Here is an 18,799-nt window from a genome sequence, read left to right on the forward strand (position 1 = left end):
TAAATAAATAAATACAAATTCACCAAAATGCTATTTCACATTCCAAAGGTTGTAGTATGTTCCCAGTAGATAAACTGATTTACGTCAGGTGAGATTATTACAGTATATCCAATAATATGAGTACAGTATTAGGTTATTTTAGGATAAACATCATACAAATTCCTGAAAATGTTATTTTCACATTCCAAAGGTTATAGTAACTTCCCAGTGTATAGACTGACTAACTATACAAATTTCACCTGTAGTAAGTCAGTCTATCCACTGGGAACTTACTACAACATTTGGAATGTGAAAATAATGTTTTCATTAACATTACACTCATATGCACAGCCATCACTCTGGCGATCTACTAAAACCTGTGAAATATATATATATTTTTTTAATTTTTTATAATGTTTTTTATTTATTTTATTTTATTTTTTTTTATGATAGATCATGCAAGTCAATAGTCAAATAAATGACTTATCTGACGCCAGTGATGTTTTAGTTGTGGGTGGAGTTTTCAGACGGTCCCTCAGAATCAGAATGAGCTTTATTGCCAAGTGTCACACGTACACAAGTAATTTTTTTTTGGTGATAGGAGAAACAAGTGCACACAGAACATTACAGTGAGACACAGAATATAAAACAAGGTAAGAGTATAAATAGACATACAAATAATAGACCATATAACAGAATGTCATATGTACATGTGCAAGTGGTAATGTATGTGCAAGGTAGGGGTATGTACAGTTATTGAATTAAATATGTGAATTTACATATGTACATGAGATATGTATTTACATTATTGCACTATGGGGGAGTCCTGAGGCAGTTTAATTGTTCACGAGAAAAATGGCCTGAGGGTAAAAACTGTTCTTGTGCCTGGATGTCCTGGTGCTCAGTGCTCTGGAGCGCCGGCCAGAGGGCAACAGTTCAAAGAGGGAGTGAGCATATAAAATAATGACAAATAAAGAGGTAAGTCCTACTGAATTATAAGAAATGTTCAAAGGTAATCGCCCATGTTGCTTTGGATGTAACTTCACACCCTGAATAGTTAAAATGGTTTTTAAAGATGTGTCCAATGTAGTGGACACCATGAATAAGAGGGTTACAAATGGTGATCAGTCACAGCACCTAAAATATATAGCCTACTTTCCCTTATACATTTATGTAAATTTAACCTAAAATCTTGATGTTGATTAAAAAAATATAGTATAAGAGCATGTTCTGCATCAATTTGCCTTTTATGTGATATCTCCTTGGCTCTGACCACAGGAGAGGAAATGTTCATGTCTGCATTCGTTTCATCTTTAAATGAAGCGTAAAGCTGTGCTCATTAATCCACAATGAGGGCTGGAGACTTTTCTCCCATTGCTCAACTGCTTCAGAAATCCCAGCTCTGTGTGTAATTACCACACACACATACACACACACACACACACACACACACACACACACAGGCAAGCCAAAGAACTGGGCCAGCCATTCACACACACTTTCAGCAGCAATATGCATGACTCCTCCCCAATCGCTCAAAGCTCAGGAGTTAAGGAAACAGCTTGTTTAACAAATAATTTTTCATATTTCAGATCAATCAGAAATCGGTCTCTCATCTGTAACATCAGGCCCTAAAAAATAGCACATGGCTAGTTAAACTGGTGGATCAATTAGTTGCCAGTGCGATCAGAAATCTGTATGTGAGTGATGATGAGGGTGGCTTATGGTGGGTTTAATGTGTTGATTGGTTGTCTCAAATGTAGGACACTATTTAAAGGAATATTCCAGGTTCAATACAAGTTAAGCTCAATCGTCAGCATTTGTGGAGTAATATTGATTACCACAAAAAATAATTCCAACTCGTCCTTCCTTGTCCTTTAAAAAAAAGCAAAAATCAAGGTTACAGTGAGGCACTTACAATGGAAGTGAATGGGGCCAAAGTTTTGGGGGTTAAAAGCAAAAATGTGAAGCTTTTCATTTTATAAAAGCACTTACATTAATTCTTTGTGTTAAAACGTGTATTATTTAAGCTGTAAAGTTGTTTAAATCATCATATTTACGGTCGTTTTAAGGTTTTAGGGTTTACGGCGTTATGTTATCATGGCAACGAAGTTGCACAATTGGAAATAACTACTCAGAAAAGGTTAGCAAGTGATTTTATCACACTAAAATCATGTTAACACTCATATTGTTTATGTCTTGTGGCTATACTTTTGAGTATTTTAACTTTTACAAATTGGCCCCATTCACTCACCCAGATGTTTTCTTTTTTTAAAGAAAAGGAGGGACGAGTCAAAATGTATTTTTGTGGAAATCAATATTATTCCACAAATACAGTCGATTGAGCTTAACTTGTATTGTACCTGGAATATTCCTTTAAGGAATATTCCGTTCACCCAAAAATTAAAATCATTTGCACAAATGTGAATTACATTTGAGAGCTATGGCAGAGTTTTTAAGCAAATAACAATTGAAATTTCATTTAGTTTCTTAAACAAAGCTATCGTATGACTTATGACAATTAGAATCGTTACCAACTTTCTCCTGTTAGCTATAGCCCTGCTTTTATCAACATGACAACATGTAGAAATCGACAGTTAATGCCGAATTTTTCCTGATATCATATCCCATCAGACATTTTTGCATCAATTCAAATGTTTTTACCTTTTTTTATGATGCTACTGATAACACATTATGCAAGCAACCTCTGAGACAAGGCTTCTGGTCCCATGGAAACCACAAGGAAGTAATTCCATTAACATAAACAATTATGAGCGCAATTAGGATGTTGCTTTTTCCTTATAAAATAAAATCTTTACTCCACTTACGGTTAGGTTTAGGTTTGAGGTTTGGGTTAGAGAATAGGGTTAAAGGAATAGTTCACCCAAAATTAAAATTCTCTCATTTACACACTTTCATGCCATCCCAGATGTGTATGGCTATTTTTCTGTGACTCAGCTCTGTAGGTCCATATAATGCAAGTGAATGGTGACCAAACCTTTAAAGCTCTAAAAAAAACAAACAAACAACAACAACAACAAAAAAAACACACACAAAAGGCAGCATAAAAGTAATCCATATGACTCCAGTGGTTTAATATAGCCTATGTCTTCTGAAGCGATGCATCATTTAAACTTTCACTTTCAGAATGTGAAAGTGGAGATTTATAGTAAAAAAGGACTTAAGTGTTGATCTGTTTCTCACTGATTGCATTGCTTCTAAAGACCTTTATTAAACTTTATTAAACCACTTGAGTCATATGGATTACTTTCGTGCTGCCTTTATGTGATTTTTGGAGTTTGAAGGGTCACCATTAACTTGCATTGAATGGACCTACAGAGCTGAAATATTCTTCCAAAAATCTCTGTTTGTGTTCTGCAGAAGAAAGAAAGTCACACACATCTGGGATGGCATGAGGGTGAGTAAATGATGAAAGAATCTTCATTTTTGGGTAAACTATTCCTATAATAAAATGTGCATTCCTGTTTACTGTATTACATCATTTAAAACTAAAAACAACTTGCTTTTGGCACCACTCTGTGGACAAACTGTGGCTCAGACGTAACCATTCGTTCAACAATACCAGCTTCGCCACTGGTGGGAGTGTTGCCGAATTCACAGTGCAACTTTTCTGTATATCATTATAACTAGGAAAGATTGCCGAAAGTTGTTATTTTTAGTTTGCACATTAAAAAGTGTGGTTTCATGGTAAAGATTTCTTTACATTCACTTATCAGATCTCTTTTCATTCCCTAAAGTGCAGATTTTACCATTGCCAATTCGAAGATAACATCAGTATGAAAGATCTGTGTGTAATGCAAACAGATTTAAGGTAAATTCTCTTTCATTCTTAATGTGAATCACATGGCTTATAGCACCATCTTAACTCTTATCTGTTTTCTCTGAAATGCGGCAGCCCAGTGATGTGCATGGATGCAGTCATATGCAGAAGATACGCATGCTAGCTCCTGTCACTCTGTGTTGCGGTACCTGGTCCCGTTGCCATAGTTTCCATTATGCACAATGTGTTTGTGATATGAAGGACAAAGCAATAATAAGTGCCGTTAGTAGCTCTCTTTCTATCTGTCTCACTGTCCTCCACCCACTCGTTGTCTCTGAAATGTCAGTGGGACTTTGGCTGATACAGACTCTGCTACAACAGTAGAAAGGTCTCCTTCAAGAGTTATGAATGCAGATCTGCCTGCTCTGTATGTGTATGTTTGTTTAGGGAAAGTTTTAAAGGAACAGTTTACACAAAAATGAAAATTCTGTTGTCATTTACTCACCCTCATGTTGTTACAAACCTGTGTAACTTTCTTTCTTCCAAAGAACACATATGAAGAATTTCCTGGCCACTCTTTACCATTTAATGAAAGTGAATGGAGACTGGGGCTGTCAAGCTCCAAAATGACCAAAAAACCACTTTAAAAGAAACCTAAAGAGGTCCATACCCCTCATGCTCTATATTCTAAGTCTTCTGAAGCCATACAATAGCTGAGTGAGGAACAGTGAGAGTTGTTACTCTCTTAAACTTTTCGCACGAGTGTTTCTCCTGTACTGACGAACCCCCCAGTGTGAGTTCTTTAACGCGCTGTAATAAAAATAAATTAAAAATCTTACCTTACACTTCACAGCAGATGCACTGGAGGACAGATTACATATGATCAAACATATAATGTGGTTTTTAGATGTTTATAATGATTGATTATGATCAAGGGCATAGATTTGGCTTGAAGATTGGGCGGCCTGAAGCATCTACATGTTTCCATTGATCATGGTATAAATATTGGGTGGGGTTGTACTTGCTTGTTTTGATTATTGGGGGGTTACCTCCCCCCATCCCCCCTGGAAACTACGCCCCTGATTATGATAGATAAGATGCGATCGCAAATGCGCTTGCCGGCTATGCACGGCTATGTTTACATGCAATGCAGCATGGGATTCTGAGTTCACCAAAGAAGCACAGAATGTTCTAAAAACTAGGCCTTCCACTTTCCCAGCACCAGAAGTGGATAGAATCATGGATGGAATGGGAGAAGGCTCAAGTGAACTGACTAGTTTGTATATTCTTTGTTTGATGTCAGAAAACATGGCCGCATCACTGCATCAAAACAGTGCCCTTTGACGGTAATGGCTTTAAACTTTTATTTAGTGATTGTTTGAATGTTTGTAACTGTAAGGGGGTTCAGTGGAAAGGAGGAGGCGAGAACCGGCTTGACAACTTAAAAAATAATTTAACGAACAACTTAACCAAAAACACACAACCATAAACACACACACAGTGCAGCTGCCTGTAATTCTCTCTCTCTCGAACTGTCGTCCCCGGCCGCCTTTATCCCTCGCGCACGCCATCAGGCTGATTGGGGACCGGGCGTGCGTCATTCCAGCCCGGCCCCGCCCTCCTCGTCTCTACACTCCTCCCGGCGTTGCCTCAGGCCGGGAAGCCCCCGGGAAAAACAACAACAAAAACAAAATTGGTGAGGAAAAGGCCAACACGGAGCGACAGAGAGAGAGAGTGGAGAGAGAGAAAAAGAAACTCACCGGTTCTCTGATGTGCCATCGTGTGGTACTCGATCACTCCTCCACCCTCTCAGGCAGATGGCAGCCGCTCCTCCCCGGGCGGACCGGAGTCAGACCTCCGACCCCCAGTGGACAGAACGCCCCTCTGCGTTCCCGGCATCCTGTGGGGACACTCCTCCGCCCCTGGCAGTGGCCCTACCACTCCAGGCAGTCGGGGAGTCGCTTCCCTCCTCCCCCCGTGGACGGCGGTCTTCTCTCGACCCCTCCGTGTTCCCGGGGGACAGCAGGGCACTCCTCCGCCCCTGGCAGCAGCTCCCTCGCTCCAGGCGGTCGGGGAGTCCAGTCCCCACTCGCCTCGCGGACGGCGGCCGTTCCCTGCGTCAGGGTGGTCGGGCTACTCCGTCCCCCGTCGGATGGCAGCGGCGCTCCCCTGGGTGGATGCAGTGTCGAGAACTCTGCGACCGGAATCCGTCCTCCCTCCCGGGTTTCGGCACCAGTGTAAGGGGGTTCAGTGGAAAGGAGGAGGCGAGAACCGGCTGGACAACTTAAATAATAATTTAATGAACAACTTAACCAAAAACACACAACCATAAACACACACACAGCGCAGCTGCCTGTAATTCTTTCTCTCTCGAACTGTCGTCCCCGGCCACCTTTATCCCTCGCGCGCCCCATCAGGTTGATTGGGGACCAGGCGTGCGTCATTCCAGCCCAGCCCCGCCCTCCTCGGCTCTACAGTAACATATAAAAATAAAGATATTGTGATGTTGAAAAGACAATTTGAGCAGCTGGTTCATTATGACAACCGCTTAAGTCCCTCTTTTGCTGGTAAACAGCAGCACAAATGCAGATCGCACAGGTTTGATTGTACGCCTCTGAGCCCAGCCTAGTGTAATCACACCGATCGATTTGATCGCACGTGCAAAAGGGTTAAAATCCTGTCCACCCTCTCTACGCTGGGCATCACAGGAACTATGCTTGGCTAGTTCAAGTCCTGTCTACCAGGTAGGTCTTTCTAGGTAGCCTGGAGAGGTGGGGTGTCCAAATCACATCAGATACTTAGTGGGGTATCCCATGGCTCAGTGCTTGGCCCACTTCTCTTCTCTATATACACAACATCACTGGGACCCATCATTCAAGCACACAATGACACACAGCTCTACTTGTCTTTCCAGCCTAACAGCCAACTCAATTTCACCGACCACATTTCAAAAACAGCCCGATCATGTAGATTTGCAATCTACAACATCAAGAAGATACGAGCCTTCCTCTTTGATCATGCTTCACAACTCCTTGTTCAGTCTCTTCTCATATCTAAACTGGATTACTGTCTGCAAATGAGCGGCACCACAAAAGAGGCACCAAATCACTTTCCCTTACTTTCGGCTTCACTGTACCCCGATGGTGGGTAACAACCTTACCTACTCCATCCATGAAGCGAACTCCCTCTTTGTCTTCAAAAAATGGCTAAAGACACAACATTTTCATGAGCACTAGACCATACACTCAAGTTAATAATTAAAAAAATATATCTTTGCACTCAAATCTCTGCCTTGGCTAGTACTTTTCTAATGCAATTGAAACTTTGTAATGCAGTACTTTTCATGTTACTGTCTCTTTAAGATGAATTGCTTATATTGTATCCTTCCTCATTTTTGTAAGCTTTGGATAAACGCGTCTACCAAATGAATGAATGTAAACTGTAAATGTAAAATCCCCTGTACTGTAGCTCTCAAATCAAATATGGCACTACTAGATCCCATGGATGTCATGGATTAATCATTTGAACTACTTTAATGAAACTTTATGGTGCTTTTTTGTCATTTTAGAGCTTGACAGCGAGTGGCCAATGTTCTTCAAAACCAACCTTTTATATTCCACAAAAGACAGCAAGTTAAATGATGACAGAACTTTCCTTTTTGAGTGAGCTACAGGTGAACTATTCCTTTAAGAAAGAACAGACAGACAGTACATAAAAGCAGATTTTAAGAATGTTCAAACTTATAACAGCCTGTAGAGATGTAGAGGGAGAACATAAACCAGTGCGTGCGTGTGTGTCAGAGAGAAGCTGACTCAGATTGCTGGCTCTGTGGCAGTTCACAGCCAGGTGTGTGAACTGAGTGATGTTCTAGTCAGCGCCCCGTGGTCATCAGATCAGAGACTCTCGCTCTCTCTCTCTCTATTTCCAGTAAAATTTGATACAGTACAATTCAACCCCAAAATAATTCTAGTTCACTACTTGTAGAGCTGGTGCACCTGCTTTATCAGTCTCGTTACACAGTATACACACACATAATCTTTTTTTTATTTAAATATCCATATAATCTGAGATGGTCTCTGTTTGACAGGTCTCAAATCTTACCTTGCGACCACATTTCTTATCCAGTATCATTCCCCAAATGCAACCCCCCACCCACGGTCCAAATCCTGCTCTTTTCTTTCTAACCTTTTCTCTCCCAGTAACCTTGTTCCAGACTGCCCCATCTCCAAATAGTTTCCCCCTGTCCTGTGAAAGTGCTGTGTTGGTGTGTTTGGAATGAAGGTAATGAGTATGCTCCCTGGCACATTGATTCTGCCTGATTGTCTGGCTCAAGCTCTTCCACGGCCCATCATGAAGGGACAATTGTTTTTCATTAATGTGAGTCAGAGAGGAGCAGGGGTCAGAAAACTGGACTGACCTAGAGTGTCACCAGTGGGGGTAGCTACATGGAGGGAAGGATGGTGCAAATATATATCTGGGGAAGCTGAGATGGAGGTAAAGGGAATGTATAAGGAATTTTAGAGATTTCTTCTGATACAAAGACGCTTTACACCCAATCAACACTCAAAGCAAGCATGCAATTAAACTATAGATCCATCCCAATATATTCACACGAACATAGAGTATATATGCAGGGTGAAAATATGAGCAGTTAATTTATAGTGTTTTTGCAGTCTTTTGCAATAAATAAATATTTAAACAGTTTTAAGAGTATGATAATTTTTGTTGTTATTTCTCTTATAATGTTGCAGTTTTTTATGATTTTTTAAAAAAATACAGTATCATAACATACAAAAAAATAGAGATATGAATGCTATCCTGTTATTGTTCAATTCATTTTCCAATGTCTTTTTGTTAGAATGACTGTGGTTGGTCCTTGGTTGCCCAGGAATAAATGTAAGAGCCTACGGGGAGGGTTTTAAGAAAAAAAGAAGAAGAAATTGATGTGGATGAAACCACTGGATTAATTCTTTTAGATTTGATTAAGGAAAGTAATTTAACTAATTTTGGATTGTTCTCATTGTAAGTTTTATCACGCATTGTGGCCTGGTTTCTTTTCTTTGTTATTGTAGAATATAAGTCATAGCCGGTAACTGAGTCTTTTTTTAATTTTTACAGTGGAGGATAACAACAGTCGAGCCCATTTTTATTATTTCACCTATGGCCCCACAAACATGTGGGCTGGCCCTGGTTGCTGGTGAACAACATGGTTATGGTGGTTCACCAGCATGACCAAGCATAAACAAACACATTGGTTTGAACGGGTCTTTACAGCAGGTAGTTAAAGATTTCCTATTAATGGTAAATCAGGATAAAAATATGGAAGTTTATACAATTACAGTTTAAATAAATGCATTAACCAGAAACCTCAACTTACTGACCTCTTGTACATGGACACCCGAAAACCGTTTATTGTGAGAAAGCTGCTTAAGACTCGAAATTGGTGTATGCATTTACATGCACTGTGTTCACGCCTTTCTCTTTACTCTCGTGTACATGCAGCTCGGTCAGTAAGCAGCTTTCTCTAAAGCAATGTAACTTCTCAGCAACTAACAAACATGGTATCTAAAGAAGACTTCAAAATTGTATTCTCTGTTGCTTTGCTTTATTTCCAGATATTCCAGAGTTGTCTATCATGACCTACAGCTAAGGGCAATGCCTCTTACTCCAGGATTCCCCCAAAACAGTAGTAGATATTTTAAATTGGTGTACAAATTGGTATAATTTACAGTGTTTGTGTGATTTTCTCTTTTCCCACTGTACGCCCAGAAATGTTTATTTATTACCGCTGTGTTGACTTGCTGATATGATGTATGGCGTCATCCAATAACTTGGTATCCGGTCTGTTCCATGTACATATGCACTCTTCAAACACCCATCAGAACACTGCTAATGCATTTCTATGGCCACATCAACCGCATTCTCCGGGAGAAGCCTAGGTGTGTGAAACCATTTTTTTGTAAGGAAAACGCCATCACATTACATGACGTTTTAGAACGCTGCTTTCTGCAATAACCCTGGAATATGTGCATGTTAATGTGGTCAATGAGAGGATGGTAACCTTGTAGAACTCTGTAAGTTATTGAATTTTAAGCAGCCAGTATTGAACAGGGGAATATTGTACAGTTTTACTGCATACAGTCTCCATGCTTGTCTGCAAATGGCTGCCATATCGGCTAAGACCTCGACAAATGGGCTATATTACAGCCATGCAGCTCAGAATTCTTGTGCACTCTCTTGAAGCTTGGGTTATCAAAATAATTTGTTATCCTTTTCTAATGTTGAAGCTTTGGTTGCTATTAAAGTGCTCTTGCTGACTCTTTCCTTTCTGGCTCGATTCACTCCTCTGCAGTGTTCTGTCGTTGTCCAGGTCAGTCAAAACCATGTTGGAGATGATCCACTGTAAACCATGTTGGAGATGATCCACTTTAGCAGCCATTCTCCTCTGTGTGTCTCTGCTTTTATCTGATCAATAAACAAGAATTCAGCCTTCGCTCTCTCTCTCTCAGCTGACGTTCTGAGGCAGAGAGGGATTTCTTTAGTTAAGAGACCTTGTGTGTCCAGTAACCCTCCCCCATCTCTCTCTCTCTCTCTCTCTCTCTCTGTTCTATTGGTTTATTAACTGTTCTGTCCCGATTAGGTAAGTGTTAGTCAGTGCAGTGAATGTGTTGTGAGAGCTGCTCATGTATTGTTTTTTATTATGGTCAGGTTGAATGAACAGGAGGATGCTGAGTAATTCTGCACTGCACTTTTTCTCAGTGTTCACCATTCACTCTGGAGAAGAACAGATAAAAGGAGCAAAAAGCCTTGGGCACATTTAGCATTGGAAGGAAGAATAATGTTGGTGGATCTAAACAGCTGTTTATGTTTAGATTCAACAATTAGTATTTCATTCAAATTGATAATCATCTGGTTATTCTAAGTCTTTTAAACAGGACAAAAAGACAATGTTTTTTAACTAAAAATTCAGCTAAAACCAGCTTCGTACCTTGTTTACATGTCTTCTTGCTGGCTAAAGCTGGTCATATGGTCATTAGTTGGTCAAAGCTTGTCAAGTTAGGACTGGTTAGGACTGGTAGACCACCTCAGTTAAGCTGGTGAAAAGCACGCTGACCCACTGGCGTATCTAGACCATTTTAACAGGGCAGGTCAGGGAGAGGACAGATTTTCTTTCATGGGGATAATTACAGTATGTTATACCATAAATATCCTATTTACAAGTATAAAACACAGGTCAACCAAAGACAGAACAACCAAAACAGGGTACAAATGATTGAAAACTAGACTTATATAGACACTTATCCAAATACAATTTTGCTGTTTTCCCACACACTGTAACCTTGCCATATTGTTCTTTACAATGGTAAATACAAACAGAGCATGAATGTACAACTTTGAATGGTGCTTGACAAAATTTTGCCTGACTCGATCTTCCGGTGAAATGACAGACTTCTCTCTGGTGACGTAGGCAGGACTAATCATTTAGTCCGCTTAAACCCTGCCCCTTTCTTAAAAATGCCACAACCTTCCGTAGAGTTGAACGAAGCGTCAGTCGCCTGTTGGTGAGGATGGCAAGGTGTATATTCAGCTGTTCTCCTTTAAAACTATTGTTCCTTAACCCAAACTTCCTTGGTTACGGATCTGCTGGCTTGAATTTACATTTCGAATGAGGAGGAATAACAGCAAATTTGCGGTTGTGTACGAGACATTTCACACCTGAATTGCTGAGGTGATCACTAATGAATATAATGCTTCGGATGCTCCTGGAGTTTATTTACATTTTTTGAATGCAGTTATCTTGGGATGAACAGCACAAGTGTTTTTTCCATTATATTTATATTTATTGTATTCAAAACGTTAAAATATGGTTATCTTTTACTCACTTGTTTTTCAACGGCTACAACCTCTTCGTAAGAAAAGACAGTGATGTACTCTTGCGTTTATGTTGTCAGTTTGATAATAAATGTGTTGAGATTGCTGCTCAATTTCACCAATAACCAGCTCTGACTCGAGTAGCACGGTGGTAGGAGTTTGTGTGTCCACTGCAAACTTGCATTCAGATCTGCCGCCGTTCTGCTATGCAACGCCCATATTTTCACAATCCAATCAACAACCAATGGATAAACTCAAATCCCTGCCCTACATTTTGTTTCTTGTTTGATAAGCTTTTTCATCCGGAAATACGTCACAATACGGAAGTCGGTCACAAATTCCGTTTCATGCCGACTTTAAGAAAAACAAAAAGGATTATTTAAGAAAGAGAGCGGATGTCGGAGATGTCAAGACACTCATGACCCTCTTGGTTCCTGTAGGCAGGGCTTGATTTGAGGGGGGATGCCATCTCCTTTGTTGAAAGAAATCCCAAAAAGCATCCCCCTAGTCAACTGTATCATGTATTAGGCCACTTGTACAGAGGTGGGTAGAGTAGCCAAAAACTTTACTCAAGTACAGTTACTTAAAAAAGAAATTATCCAATAAAAATAATACTCAAGTAGTGAGTAACTAGTTACTTTCACATATAACATAATGGATGTTTACTCTCCTATATTCTAGTACATTATACACATTTAACATGCATTACAGAATGATTAATAATAATAATAATAATAATAATACTATTAATATTATTGTAAATAATGGAAATTGTCATCATTCACCATCATGTTGTTCCAAACCCATATGACTTCTTTCTTTCATGCATCAAATTAAAGGGTAGTTCACCAAAAAAGTCAAATTCTCTCATTTTCTCACCCTCATGACATCCCAGATGTGTATGACTTTCTTTCTTCTGCATAACACAAATGAAGATTTTTAGAAAATATCTCAGCTCTGTAGGTCCATACAATGCAAGTGAATGGTGACCTGAACTTTGAAGCTCCAAAAAGCACATAGAGGCAGCATAAAAGTAATTAATATGACTCCAGTGATTTTCGAAGCAATATGATAGGTGTGGATGAGAAGCAGATAAATATATATAACTATATAATATAAAAAATCCTTTTTTTACTATTAATTCTCCTCTCTGCCCAGTAGGTGGCGATATGCACAAAGAATTGAATAACCAAAAACACAAGAAGAAGAATGTGAAATTAGATTTATTAGTAAAAAAGGATTTAAATATTGATCTGTTTCTCACCCACACTTATCATATCCTTTCTGAAGACAGATTGAACCAGTGTCATTTGAATTCCTTTAATGCTGCCTTTATGTGCTTTCTGAGCTTCAAAGTTTTGGTACCCATTCACTTGCATTCAAATATAAACTAATAAAGCTGAGATATTCTTCTAAAAATCTTTGTGTTCAGCAGAAGAAGAAGAAGAAGAAAAAAAAACACATCTGGGATGGCATGAGGGTGTTAATAATGCGATGATTTTTTAAATTTTGGACAAATTATTCCTATAAGGAGATGTTAGACAGAATGCTAACCTTAATCATCATTTACATCTTTTGGGTTCCACAGAATACAGAAAGTTTCACGGGGTTGGAAGAACATGAGGGTGGGGAAATGATGATATAATATTAAAGGCTGAACTATCACTTTAAGGACACTTGTCAGATTTGGACAAATCTGTCAATTAGAAAAGTTTAGACACCAGTTTCTATTAATTATTAAGGTGAAAAATGTGAACAATGTCATACAGTCCCAAGTTATATATAATGTTTAATTATGCACTGAAGCAAGATCATGCTCTATTCATGCCTGCTGACCTTATTTCACAGCTTTTTAAGTCCTGCGTGAATTCATCTTTGTTTCCCTTTGTTTTTGTTTATTCAGCATCTCCTGCAGGAGGGCTGTTTTTTAGATGATGTGTCTAATTAAAAAGAACTTTAAAAGCATCTTGAAACACCTGCTTTCTGTTAAACTGTATTTGTTGTGCTGTGTCTAGCCTTTTTTTAGTGCAAGAATGTGATCGAACTGAAGTCATTGTATTACAGTGAGGATAATTAATTTTTTTATTGAAAAAAGAGGTTTCTGATTTGTTTATACATTTCTCTCAGCTGCATGAAGATAGTAATTTGCTTTCTCACATCACTAGCTTTAAATAAGCAACTTAGCTGGCTAACGAATGCATAAACTTGACCCGCTGGATATAATGTATATAGATAGTAACAATCATGACATTTAATCATTTGGTAGGACTTAAGCATGTTGGGACACCTATGCTCAGTTTCATTATTTGCGCTGCATCTAGATTGTTGAATCTTAGTGACACCTGTCACTAAGATTCAACATTCTAAACAAGTCCAGGCTGCATAGAGGGATCTATACTATCAAGTAGGATATTGTTTTGTGACAAAGATATTTCTTATCATAGACCTAGGCTACACATTGTCCTGGATTTCACTCAGTATTACCATTTATTGGCACTGCCAAATGTAATAGGAGTATTTAAACAATGCTGTAAAATGTTTTTGCGTAGTTAATGCATTTAGCCTACTTTTGACATTAAAACTGTTTTCCTGTTGTGATATCACAAACATGAATCGTACTTTTGCTTTTCATAACGAGGCAGACCAGAAATGAGGATCTAAACACAGCTTTTAATGCAAATGAAAGATGAACACAGTAAATCAGAATAAAATGAAAACAAAACACAGGGAACCAGGTACAGAACATGACAATACATATGAAGACTGACAAAGGAAACAGGGAAAACAAGGGCTTAAATACACAGGGGCAAACAAGGAAACGAGGAACACCTGTGGAAACAATCAGGGGAAAACCAATCATAAAATGAAACTACAAAAGGACTACAAACTAACAGGAAACAGAAACATGGGAACTAAACAAGAATTTTAACATAAAAGTCAATACAAAAACAGGGAATGTGACACTTTTCTTAAGAGGCAATGGATTAAGGCTGAATGCATTACATTATGAAATAAAAGTTATGAAGCACATTTCTGCAAATTAAAAAATTGAAAGGCCTATTAATTTCATTGACTCCAAAATATGATTATGATTAAGAACCTGCCGAAACATGGCATTGTATCTTATGGTTATTAAATACATGCAGCTATCTGTTTTTAGGCAGATAGTTGCAAGTGAACGAGATTTCCTCACATTTGACAAACGAATTACAGTATGATGCACAGAGATGTTATACACACCCCAAAATGGGTTTTAGTCAGAATAAGAAGATGAAATATGAAGAATTCATTTACTGCATTACTGTTTTTGTCTAGCTGGCCAATCATAGTGAAGATTTTGAGTGGCGCCTGGGATCGCCAATGGAGCGAACTTTCAGACAGCACTTATTTAAAGGTCATTGCAGTACGCATATACATTTAAAAAAATTAAATCACGTATACTCTCTACTTTTCAAATAAGCTAAAAATTTTGTAATGCAAAAATAAAATAATGTTAAAACAAAAAGATTAATTAAAGAGCTGCATCAATGCCATATTTTTTTCTTCCTTTCTATTTTTGTTCCTCTTGTCATCTATGGCAAGGCGGACCAAATCAAAGGTCTTCACAGGCCAACTTAGGCCTGCAGGCCCTAGTTTGGGCACCTCTGTTCTAACCACTTGAGATTATCTTTAATGTTAGCGTCCTCTCAGCGTTGTCGGCAAACGTACTGCTGTTCTCTACTAATGCAGCATCTAGTCAACAAATTAATGACTTTATAATGATATGACAACATTTTCATTGTTGATGTTTAAAATCCGCATCTGAAGTGTTCCACTCCATGCAGAGTTTAGTCTCACGTGCCAAAACAAACACCACAGGGCATCAGTGAAGTGATCTAGGCCTAAGTGACCTCTAGAGCCTGCATTTATATTGTAGAATGACAGCGGACCCTTCCCAGCTGCTCCAGCACCTGACGCAACGGGTCAACCAAATCTATTGGTGTGGATTTTTGCTTATAATCGATAGTTCCAGAAATCTGTTATTGGTGCTGACTAATCGGCATAACCGATATATCGGTTGACCTTTAGTTGTGTCGACCTGTTTCCCAGCGTTCACATGATACTTATGCCACTGAAGGTTATGCAAGTTTTAATAGTTTCGTGCACCTTCAAAAATGGCCAAGATAACATTAAGGATATCTTTTGACTTTCTTCAAAAAGAAAACTGAAAGATACTGCTGTGACTAGTGTTTTAGGACATTTTCAGTGCCTTAAAAACATTAAAATAAACCATATACATGTTTTTAAATAAAAAAAAATGTCAGGTTTTACGTCCCTAAATGCTTTTGTGTGTAGAACAAATTTCTTACACCGCTGTTTAAGCACCATGCATAGAAACAGCCCAAACTTCCGTTACTTGTTCGGTTATTGGGGTAGGAAAGAAAGATGCGTGTGTGACTGTGAGTGCGCGATCTAGAGAGAAAACCTTTTCATGATCTTGACGTAAAATGTTTTTTTTTTTTTTTTACAAAATTCAGCATAAAATACAATAACAGAGGGTAACTGGTGCATATTATGGCCATGTATTGTCAGGTTTGTGTAGTAGAGATGAGAGGCAAGGATCTATTCGCAAGCTTTTAATGAAGGTGATGAAGATATCAAACAACGAGGAGAACACAGAACCAAATAAACTTTAGACTACACACTAAAATACAAGATAAGAGACATTCAGGAACCAATAGACATACATTCATACAAGAACTGACCAAGTATGATGGAAACTAAAGGGTATATATATATATATATATATATATACATACATACATACAGGTGCATCTCAATAAATTAGAATGTCATGGAAAAGTTCATTTATTTCAGTAATTCAACTCAAATTGTGAAACTCGTGTATTAAATAAATTCAATGCACACAGACTGAAGTAGTTTAAGTCTTTGGTTCTTTTAATTGTGATGATTTTGGCTCACATTTAACAAAAACCCACCAATTCACTATCTCAAATAATTAGCATACATCATAAGACCAATAAAAAAACATTCTTGGTGAATTGTTGGCCTTCTGGACAAGTATGTTCATTTACTGTAGTATGTACTCAATACTTGGTAGGAGCTCCTTTTGACTTTAATTACTGCCTCAGATTGGGCGTGGCATGGAGGTGATCAGTTTGTGGCACTGCTGAGGTGGTATGGAAGCCCAGGTTTCTTTGACAGTGGCCTTCAGCTCATCTGCATTTTTGGTCTCTTGTTTCTCATTTTCCTCTTGACAATACCCCATAGATGCTCTATCGGGTTCAGGTCTAGTGAGTCTGTGCAGGCCAGTCAAGTTCTTCCAACACCATAACTCGCTCATCCATGTCTTTATGGACCTTGCTTTCTGGCACTGGTGCGCAGGTGCCAAATCCTGCTGGAACAGGAAAGCGGCCATCTCCAAAAGCTGGTCCCAGCAGAAGTTGGGTGCATGGAATTGCTCCAAAATCTACTTGGTATGCTGAATGCAGTCAGAGTTTGGCTTTCACTAGAACACAATGGGCCAAGCACCAGCTAGCTGACATAGCAACCCCACACCATCATCCCCGACTGCACCAAACTTCACAGTTGGCACAATGCAAGCAGACTAAGTACCATGATCTCCTGGCAACCGCCAACCTCCAGACTCTAGGTCCATCGGATTGCCAGATGGAATGCAAAGCTTGATTCGTCACTCTGAGAAGAGGACTGTGACTCCACTGGGCTAGCAGTCCAGTGGCTGCGTGCTCCTTAGCACCACTGCATCCGACGCTTCTGACATTGCACTGTGGTGCAGGTAGTGGCTTAGCATGCAGCTGACTACGACCACTGGAAACCCAATTCCATGACACGCTCTGTACGCGGTCTTGATGCTTTGACCCCAGCCTCAGTCCATTCCTTGTGAAGGCCACATCGAACTCTTGGATCGGTCTGTAGCGACTGACAATCCTGCAGAAAGTTGGCGGTCCTCTCGGCTACACTATGCGCCTTAGTCATCCACGCTGACCCCACTCTGCTCAACTTTACGTGGTCTACCACTTCGTGGCTGCAGCACTGCTGTCATTCCCAATCAGCTTCCACTTTGTTAATGAATACTCATGGCTGACATGATTGACTGCTGGACATACTGTTAGTAGCGAGGCAATCTTCCCGACTGGACTTGTGTAGCACTAGGTTGCATCCAATCTGAGAGTACCATTTCGAAGGCTCAGGAATTCACTGCAGGCGTCCTGAGTTGACTAGCCGATTGGCATGTCACCATATTATGATTTGTAGAAGACAGTCTGCATTGCCTAGGTGCTTCATTGTTATACACCTGTGAGCCATAGATCATCGTGATTGGAAGCACCTGAGACTTCAATTACTTTGGACTGGGTGCAGCTGAATACTATTTGGCAATATACGTGTTTCATATATATGAGTATGATATTACTGATATATATGAACTATATATATGACATACTACACACATCGAGATACACCTACATACACAAACTAGGGTAATGACCAAACACAGAACACCTGGGAACGAATATAGGGAACACATGGCTGACGAGGGCAAAGAATCATGGGAAACATAGTTCATGGGGGAAACTAAAAACAGAGGACAAAAACAATTACAAAATAAGAGTCCTTGAAAACATAACAGAGATTAACTGTGACATAACCCCACCCCACCCCAAAGGGGTGACTCCTGGTGCCCCAAAAACAGATGCAGAGGGTAGGATGATGCAAGAGGTATGGAAGAATCCAGGAAGATGATCAGGTGGCCAGGGGGGTGACCACAGCGCAGAGGCTGGGTCAGGAGGTCTGGGAGGCGGCCACAGGGCAGGGACTGGGTCAGGAAGCCTGGGAGGGGGCCACAGGGCTGGGATAGAATTGGGAGGCCTGGGGGGAAGCCACAGAGCAATGACAGGATTCAGAGGCCTGGGAGGTGGTCTCAGAGCAGGGACAGGAAGAGATCTGGTAGCAGGAGGTGGCGGCTTAGGGGGCAGAGCCATAGATGGTGGAGCCACGAGAGACTCGAGGATTTGAGACACAGGTGGTGGAATGGGCAGAGCCATAGGAGGTGGAGATCTAGGGATTGAGGGCGGAGCAGTAGGAGACACAGAGGTCGAAGCCAAGGAAGGGTCGATGGAGGCAGGCAGAGCCTGGAGAGGTTCGACG

Source organism: Myxocyprinus asiaticus, chromosome 19, assembly GCF_019703515.2.
Source record: "Myxocyprinus asiaticus isolate MX2 ecotype Aquarium Trade chromosome 19, UBuf_Myxa_2, whole genome shotgun sequence".
In the NCBI taxonomy this organism is placed as follows: Eukaryota; Metazoa; Chordata; class Actinopteri; order Cypriniformes; family Catostomidae; genus Myxocyprinus; species Myxocyprinus asiaticus.